Source organism: Trichomycterus rosablanca, chromosome 8, assembly GCF_030014385.1.
Source record: "Trichomycterus rosablanca isolate fTriRos1 chromosome 8, fTriRos1.hap1, whole genome shotgun sequence".
NCBI classification, from domain to species: Eukaryota; Metazoa; Chordata; class Actinopteri; order Siluriformes; family Trichomycteridae; genus Trichomycterus; species Trichomycterus rosablanca.
In genome coordinates this window covers 1,281,813-1,291,289 of record NC_085995.1, presented here as the reverse complement: position 1 = coordinate 1,291,289, position 9,477 = coordinate 1,281,813, and the positions used below count along the sequence as shown (strand labels likewise).

The 9,477-nt window shown below is 39.1% G+C and overlaps 1 long non-coding RNA gene across 1 annotated transcript; it reads right to left on the bottom strand.

The window, feature by feature from the left end:
• Positions 1–493: 493 nt before the first annotated feature.
• On the bottom strand, positions 494–3,530 carry LOC134318758 (uncharacterized). The gene is made up of 3 exons (XR_010013426.1): positions 3,493–3,530; positions 3,312–3,362; positions 494–701 (listed from the first exon to the last, which is right to left on the bottom strand). It is a non-coding gene; the product is annotated as an uncharacterized LOC134318758 (long non-coding RNA).
• Positions 3,531–9,477: the final 5,947 nt, after the last annotated feature.

The following is a 9,477-nucleotide window of genomic DNA, read 5'->3' as shown; positions in this document are numbered from 1 at the left end:
AATTATTTTATTTTATTAAATTATATTATTATAAATTATTTTATATTATTAAAATACTAAATTGTATTATATCATATTTTATATTATGTAATATTACATTTTAAATATTATAATGAATGATATATTATATTATATTATGCAGTACAAAATATACTCACATTATAAATAAAATGAAATATTTAATAATATAAATTATTTTATTATATTATATTGCACTTTGTATTATTACATTTTAAATATTATATTTTATGATATATTATGCAGCACTAAATATACTGACATTATAAATCAAATTCGAACAATAAACCCCCATAAAACGTAAGTTAAATTATTTACAGTTAGAGGTTTACAGATAACAGAGTACAAATTGTCGGGAGCTTCAATTTTGGAATTTTACTTCCACAGAGCACCATTACACTATAATAATATTATCCTCATAAAATAATTCTTATAATTTATTTATGAAATTATATAAATTTCATGATGACATAATTAATCATGATGACAGCGGGATATTCCGCTAGCACACCAGTGCTGAGACTCTGAACTCATCGGTTTGCAACTCGGCATTGCTACAGGTCGGCTGGGCAGTCAACCATCTAGCGGGCATGATTGGCAGTGCCTGTAGGGAGGGATGACCTGAATATGTGGGCGGGGTCTTCAAACGCTGTGTAAGGACCCTGATTAGCAGATAGAGGCGCCTGTGCAGAGTGCATGGGTAAAAAAGTATTCAAGAGTTTTATTGTCATGTGAACAGAAGAACCAGCAGTTACACTGTACAATGTTCAGTGAAAAGAGTTCCGCTAAGGGTTGCGTGCGGGTCGGAGGAGGCGTGAGCAGCAATATACCCACCTCAGATTATTTTGGATTGTGTTTCCACTGTCTGAAGGGACCAGATACATTTCAATCAAAAAAATGAGGGTTTAGGGCCTCGCTCAAGGGTCCAACAGGGGTAACCTGACAGTGATCAGTAACCACAGAGCCGCTGGTGCCCTGTTATTATAGATTATATTATCATTTTTATTATTTCTCATTTATTTTCCGTCTTCTGTTGATGTTCTCTTTATTATTCTGTTACTTTGACTGTTTTTATTTTAAATATATTCTTTTTTTAATCTGCCGTTACTTTTGCTCATTGTTTCCCTTTACAGTTAGAGGTTTACTGATAATTTAGTATAAAGTGTCTGGAGATTTTATTCGCACCCTGGTGCTCCAATTTTTGGTAGGATTTTTTACGTGGTTAACTTTCACAAAGCACCGTTATACCGTTATAGGATAATAATTATTATAATTTATTTATAAAACTATATTCATTATAATAATGATGCTCAAACTTAAAGAGAAAAATAACAAACGTAAAACTGCGGAACAGAATTGCAGTAATTAGTCTAGATTAGATTTATATTAGATTTGTTTAGATTTATGACATTTAGCGGACGCTGCTGCCTGAAGAGATTTTATTTACTAAATTATGACCGGATACATGAAGTAAAAAAATTAGGGTTAAGGGCCTCGCTCAGGGGTCCAACAGTGGTAACCTGACAGTGATCAGTAGCCACTGAGCCACCACTGCCCTGTTATTATAGATTATGTTTAAACTGTGAAGTATATTATAATTTTTCTCTTTTCTCACATCACTTCTCTGTCCTTTGTTCATTTGTTGACGTTCTCTTTATTTTTTGCCGCTTTTACTAATTTTTTTTCTGTATTTTGTGTCTCTTTATTTCTTTTCTTGCTTCACTCTCCTCCTCTGATGCCTCCTTATTTGAAATATCCTTTTTTTAATCTTCCTTCACTTTTCACCTCTATTTTCCCCCATTTTTAATATTTTCCCTTTCCTTATTTCAGGTCGAATTTCTCTTATCTCTCTCTCCACGTCTTATCTCTACCTCTCTCACCCCTTCCCCCATACCCCCCCCCCCCCCCCCCCCCCACAAAGCCCGCCGTCCCCCCCTCACGTTTCCTTTGTGTGTTCGTGTTTTAGGTTTTAGGAAGTGCACCTGTACTCGGAGAGGGGGGACAAAGGTCCATAGCAACAGGAGAAGGAGGACGGCATCTGGGCACAACAGCTGTTTGATCTGCAGCGCCTCTACTCCGCTGTAAGTGCCATCTGTAACCACGGCAACTGCGAGAGCGCCCGCACGAGAGTGAGAGAGCGTCTATAGAGCGCGCACTGCATCGATAAAGCCGGAGAACGACGACATGCTGCCGGACTCGGATCGATCCGTCGTGGTTCCAATAACATGTGCACACCTGACCGTGAGCTTTCTTTGCAACCGTAACAGCCTCCGCTCCTCCAGGAAGGCTTCGTACACGATTTCTGAGCATGTCCGTGGGAATTTGTGCCTATATAAGTAGGCACATAGGAGCATGTGTAAGGTCAGACACCGACGCTGGGCGAGAAGTTCTGGCTGGCCAGTCAGCGTTCCAATTCATCCCATTAGTCAAACCTGTCAGATCATGTCTTTATTGATCCTGCTTTGTGCCGTTTTCCTAAAACTACTTCACAGTCTGCACTAAAGTCCTATAACCTGTAACTATAAAGCATCAATTCTTATCCTTCATTTAATATTAGCAGGTTGTTTTGGGGGCGTAAACATCCTGAAATATGGGAACATCATCAGGAAAAGCAGTTTGCACCATAGGGTGCACATTATCCTGTAAAACTGACCATGAAAAGCTCTAAACTAACATTAACGAGTGATCTACAGTGGTGACTAAAGTGGCCCAACTGTAGACACTTGGCGAGGCGGGGCTTGAACCAGCAACCTTCTAGTTACTAGACCAGTACCTTAACTAGTACACGTCACCTACATCTAGGACCCCTGAGCAAGCCACTCAACAGGAAAGGGCCTTCCTGAAACTGTTGCTATGGCACATAATTCATTTTCTATCATTCATTTATGCACCTGTTAGTAATGAGTGTGGCTGAAACACCCGAACTTCTCAAATCAAAGATTTGGAGGGGCGTCTATATAATTTTGGCCATGGTACATAGACAGTGACCACAGGTAAGGATTGAACCGTGGCTCACAAGACCGAGTGGCCTTGCAACACCCACACTATCTGAAATCAGCTCTCAGTTTCTGTGACAGCAGCTGCAGTTCTGGCCTCTTCGGAACTCTGTTAGTTGCTTCGTGTCACTTTCAAATCTCCCCAATTAAAGACCAGATTAATTATCAGAACTCATTTATATCTGTTAAATAACAACCAATCAGCTTTCTCCTTTTCCGTGTGGTGTTTCAGTTATTTTGTCCGTCACTTTTATTTACTCATTAGTTTAGATGAAATGTTTTTGTAAATATACTTACAGATCAGCAGAAGAACCACGCCCTTTTCCTTTGATGTCTTTATTTTAGCCCCTGAAATGCAAAAATAAAAGTTATTATTATTATTATTATTATTATATTTGACACATTAGACCTTTTTATTTTAGTCTTAATTTTATTTAAAATAATGATTTTTAATTGTCGGTAAAATACGCTCGCTCACTATCGCTGAGATGCCGACGTTCCACCGGGCAGGTATCTACACAGACATGACTGGCTAATGTCTGGCGAGGGGGGTGAATGGCCAAAACAGCCTAGCCATTGGGAGGTGCGCTTGTCAGTGCACTCTAAGTGCAGGTCCCAGGCCCGGGTAGAAATAGGAGGGTTGCATAAGGAGGGACCAGATCCACTGTGTCGACGCCTACGCCTATATACAGAAAACAAAAACAGTGGCAGTGGTGGAATGAGCATAGCGTGTCTCCTCGTATGTGACAGGGTCGTACTGGAACCCACCACCAGCAGGTGATGAGAAGCAGCCCACGACTGCGGCATGTATAGGATCTGCAATGAGGGAACTGGAAACGACTAGATAGGGTTAATTTGCTCCTGGTGGAGGTTCTTCTATGTATCACAGTTTCACTCTCCCAGTTTTACCAGCTCCTGTGTCTGGCAAACCTATCTGGTATCTTTCTGGGAACTCACCCCGGTGTCACAGTGTTTGGGCTATGCCACGGAACCACCCAGGGAAAGCGGAACCCTATCATTTCTTTTGTTCCGAGAACTGTCATATTGTGGCCACCAGTTCTCAGTTCTGCTCTGTCCCTGTTCTGTCCACGTTCTCCGTCGTGGGCTGCGGATGCTTTCGTTCCTTTCATTTTTTACTAGGTTTCTGTTATTTTGACCACTTTATTTACTCGCGAGTATTAACCTTTATTAAGCATCTGTATTCATTACTGAGGCGCGACCCGCCCCCGTTACAGAAACAAATTAAAAACATGAAACATTTTCCTCCGTGGGTGCGCTACAGCTAGGAGCCACGTCTCAAATCAACACGAGCTACGTCTCAGTTTAAACGACTCAGAACATCTGCTGAGAAACGATAACGAATCTGGAGGCTGCCGGGTTTACGTGTTGTTTACCGAGCACCGAGCACGAAGATTGGCGTCGAGGCTCCGCGCTCACGTGGCGGTTTAGAAATCGGACGCCCCGCCGCACGCTGAACTTCGGGAAGCCGTAACCAGGCTGCGCGTAATCGCGACTCATTACGTTAATCTAGCTTGTTTGAACAGCTGCTCTAAAAGGATTTTGCCGCGTCCACGCGCACCGCGCCATTTGTGCCGCCGTTTTCGCGAGTGTGCTGTTTTTATTATGAAGGTGTGTGTGTGTGGGGTCAGTGCAAACGCGCAAACGTGTAACATCGCAAATCTGTCACCTCTCGAGAGTGACTGGACGAGACGTGACCGTGTTCGCCCGCCTGATCGCTCATATGCTACATTAGCATGGTACATGTCAGCAGATGGTGGCGGAGATCTTAACGTAGGCTCAGAACACGGACTAGCGCCAGAACCTCGAGTCTCCTTCAAAAAAAACAACCATACCAACGCTTAATGTTCAAAACAACAAGACAAAAGTATTGGGACGCCCTTTCGAATTATTAAAATCACATGTTTCAGCCACAACAGTTACTAACAGGTGTAATAAATCAATCATATAAAGGAATAATATTCTTCCAACTTAGGACTCTTTACAGTAAATGGGCACAAATTCCCACAGACGTACTTCGAAGTCTTGTGAGAAGCCTTTTCAAAAGAGTTGCTGTTGTTCTAGCTGAAAAGATCACATAAAGATCGCTCTATTTTAATACCGATTGTTTTTGAAATGGGACGTCCAACAAGCTCATGGTCAGGCGTCCACATACTTTTGGCCATATACAGCACCCATTTCTGGAGGAAGTTGGGATGTTTTGTAAACGCGGTAAAAAGAAGAATCTGTGATGTGTTAATACTCTTAAATCTTTATAAAATTTAAGATCAACTTCATTGTAGTTTGTAAATATAAACATTTGTAGAATTCGATGTCTGCATTAGCATCAAAAACCACCTTCATGTCGATGGTACCTTCACAAATCTTACCAGAATTTCTCTGGATTCATTTTAAGACAAAAGTTTATAAGCAAAACAAGATGAAGCTTTTAAAATGAGTGAAACTCAGCAGGTCTAGAGAAGCGACTAACAAACCGCCACAGCAGTGTCCATACAGCGCTCCCCTATAAAGTTCTTTTATAATCATAAATCAATAAATATCAATCAAAACAAAGAAATCTTATTAAATCAGGGTTATAATGTTAGTGTTATGATGATATAACACTATAACCAATGCTATTATAAAGTTAGGGTAACAATGGCCAAGTTATAATGTTAGGCTTATAGTGTTAGGGTTATAATGTTAATGTTATAATATCAGTGTTAGGCTTATAGTGTTAGTGTTATAATATCAGTGTTAGTGTTACAATGTAAGTGTTAGGGTTATAATGTTGGGATTATAATGTCAGTGTTAGTGTTATAATTTGAGTGTTAGGATTATAATGTTAGTGTTATAATGTCAGTGTTAGTGTTATAATTTTAGATAGATAGGTACTTTATTGATCCTGAAGGAAATTAGAGATTTTAGTGTTAGGATTATAATGTTAGTGTTAGGGTTATAATATCAGTGTTAGGGTTATAATATCAGTGTTAGGGTTATAATGTCAGTGTTAGGGTTATAATATCAGTGTTAGAGTTATAATGTCAGTGTTAGGGTTATGATGTCAGTGTTAGGGTTATAATGTCAGTGTTAGGGTTATAATATCAGTGTTAGAGTTATAATGTCAGTGTTAGGGTTATGATGTCAGTGTTAGGGTTATAATGTCAGTGTTAGGGTTATAATATCAGTGTTAGAGTTATAATGTCAGTGTTAGGGTTATGATGTCAGTGTTAGGGTTATAATGTCAGTGTTAGGGTTATAATATCAGTGTTAGGGTTATAATGTCAGTGTTAAGGTTATAATGTCAGTGTTAGTGTTATAATGTCAGTGTTAGGGTTATAATGTTAGTGTTAGGGTTATAATGTCAGTGTTAGGGTTATAATGTCAGTGTTAGGGTTATAATGTTAGTTTTAGGGTTATAATGTCAGTGTTAGGGTTATAATGTCAGTGTTAGGGTTATAATGTTAGAGTTAGGGTTATAATGTCAGTGTTAGGGTTATAATGTTAGTGTTAGGGTTATAATGTCAGTGTTAGGGTTATAATGTTAGTTTTAGGGTTATAATGTCAGTGTTAGGATTATAATGTTAGTTTTAGGGTTATAATGTCAGTGTTAGGGTTATAATGTCAGTGTTAGGGTTATAATATCAGTGTTAGAGTTATAATGTCAGTGTTAGGGTTATGATGTCAGTGTTAGGGTTATAATGTCAGTGTTAGGGTTATAATATCAGTGTTAGGGTTATAATGTCAGTGTTAAGGTTATAATGTCAGTGTTAGTGTTATAATGTCAGTGTTAGGGTTATAATGTTAGTGTTAGGGTTATAATGTCAGTGTTAGGGTTATAATGTCAGTGTTAGGGTTATAATGTTAGTGTTAGGGTTATAATGTCAGTGTTAGTGTTATAATGTCAGTGTTAGGGTTATAATGTTAGTGTTAGGGTTATAATATCAGTGTTAGGGTTATAATGTCAGTGTTAGGGTTATAATGTCAGTGTTAGGGTTATAATGTCAGTGTTAGGGTTATAATGTCAGTGTTAGGGTTATAATGTCAGTATTAGGGTTATAATCTTATGGTTATAATGTTATGATTTCACATCAGCAGTAAGATAAATTTGGTACTTTTATTTCTTATATATTTAAGGTTATAGGGTTACACGGTCAGGATTAAGGTAATAGAATTAGAGTAATAATGTCGGGGGGAGGATTATATGGTTATAGGATTATGGGCTAATATTATTATGGACATTAAATCAGGATTATGAGGTTAGGATTAAAAACTAGGATTATATTGTGAGGGACTCGAGGATTATCAGGTATCAGAGTTACAGGGTGAGTGGTCGTATGGTTTTAGGGTCGTATTGTGAGGTTTTTTGTTATGGTGACGTATTCACGCTCACTATTAGACACAATTTGAAGTGAACGTTTCACCCTACAGGCGTTTTTTATAGGTTGAGGGGAACAGGAACTAAAAATCATCGAGTTTTTTATCGTACCCAGAGGAACAACAATGTTCCGGTACTTTACCTTATTTTCTGGATAAAGAAGAAACCGTAATGGCCTGAAATGAATATAAATGTGTCTGGGTGTGAGAACACACCGTCTGCGATTTGACGTTCGGCATACACACATTTCCCGTCCACCTCTGGGGGGGTCTGGGATATAGCCGAGCTAATTCGATTATACATGGAAATATATCCGAGTTAAAGGCGAGGGGCGGCCGTCGTAACGCTCCCCTCTATACCATTACGAGGGGAATGACGTCGGGGTGTAGAACAGAGATTCGGGATTGGATTTAAGCACTGATCACTGTAATAGAGGGACTCTTCAAGAATAATTGTAGTCATTCGGGTCAACACACAGCTGGGGAATTATGGGTCATAGAGGGGTGCCTGTCACCCATCCCACCTTCCTATATATTTATATACACGACGTGGAGGGCAATTCAAAGCAACCGATCCGTTCGCATGATCTCGGGAGGTAAATCAGACTACCTGGTGGAAAACCGAGCACACAGAACACATGCTGAAGTCCTCAGAGACGAGCAAGGTTCGAACCCAGGTCTCCGGGTCTCCAGGGTTCTCAAAAAGAACCACAGCAAACAAGATCATTTACATTTATGGCATGACTGAAATGATGGAGTTCCATTTGAACGTTCGAGATTTAGGGGTCTTGCTCAGGGGTCCAACAGTGGCAACTTGGTGATGGGATTAAACCAGCAATGTTCTGATTGCTTATCAAGCCCCTTAACTAATCCTTAACTTACTTGACTGACTGAGCTTATTTCTACACTATAGAAATAATGAAACTCTTTTGTTAGGTGCAGCGTCTCTAACGATCTGTAGATTTAATAATAATAATAATCAGTGAAGTACAGTAAATATACACGGATCAGCCATAACATTAAAACCACCTCCTTGTTTCTACACTCACTGTCCATTTTATCAGCTCCACTTACCATATAGAAGCACTTTGTAGTTCTACAATTACTGACTGTAGTCCATCTGTTTCTCTACATGCTTTGTTACCCCCTTTCATGCTGTTCTTTAATGGTCAGGACCCCCACAGGACCACCACAGAGCAGGTATTATTTAGGTGGTGGATGATTCTCAGCACTGCAGTGACACTGACATGGTGGTGGTGTGTTAGTGTGTGTTGTGCTGGTATAAGTGGATCAGACACAGCAGCGCTGCTGGAGTTTTTAAATACCGTGTCCACTCACTGTCCACTCTATTGTGAATGAACTAGCTGCTTTTAAGGGTATAAACAATGAAACAGGATTTACACCAGTAAACACTTCTGTTTTAACAGGAGAACCAGATTCACAGCAGTGATTTCCAGTCTGGTGCGTGTGTGTGTGTGTGTGTGTGTGTGTGTGTGTGTGTGTGTGTGTGTGTGTGTGTGTGTGTGTGTGTGTGGGCGTTCAGCTCGTTTATAGCATTTACATTCACTGTTTACATGTAGGTTTATATTTCTAATCAGGATCGTTGACATTATTGAGTCACTTTAGCTGGATTTAGTTGTTTTCCTGCCCCGGTGGCACCGGTGCCATTCAGAAACACCGAGCTTAAGCTACAATAACAGGAGTAACGTTTGTTCTTTTATCTTTTTATGTTTATTCTAGAGAGAAAAGAAATCCAGTACGTTTCTCATAGACGTTACACATTTAGATCATCAGAATCATTCATGTTTAGTAACTCTGCTGGAAATATTAGGAGCTGGACTAAAAATATTAATGCATTAATTACATGACATTTCGCTTTTAAAGAACAAAATGCACTTACAAATACAAAAATACTAGTATATAATATCTACAATAATACGAATAATGGAAATACACACGTACTTACGTGTACATATGTGCACAAATGTGCAGGACGTGTGTATTTATGCATTATTAGATTATTTCAGCAACTTTTGGTTCTGTTATATAATAAATAAATAAAATGATTCTTGGTCAGGAAAATTGGAAA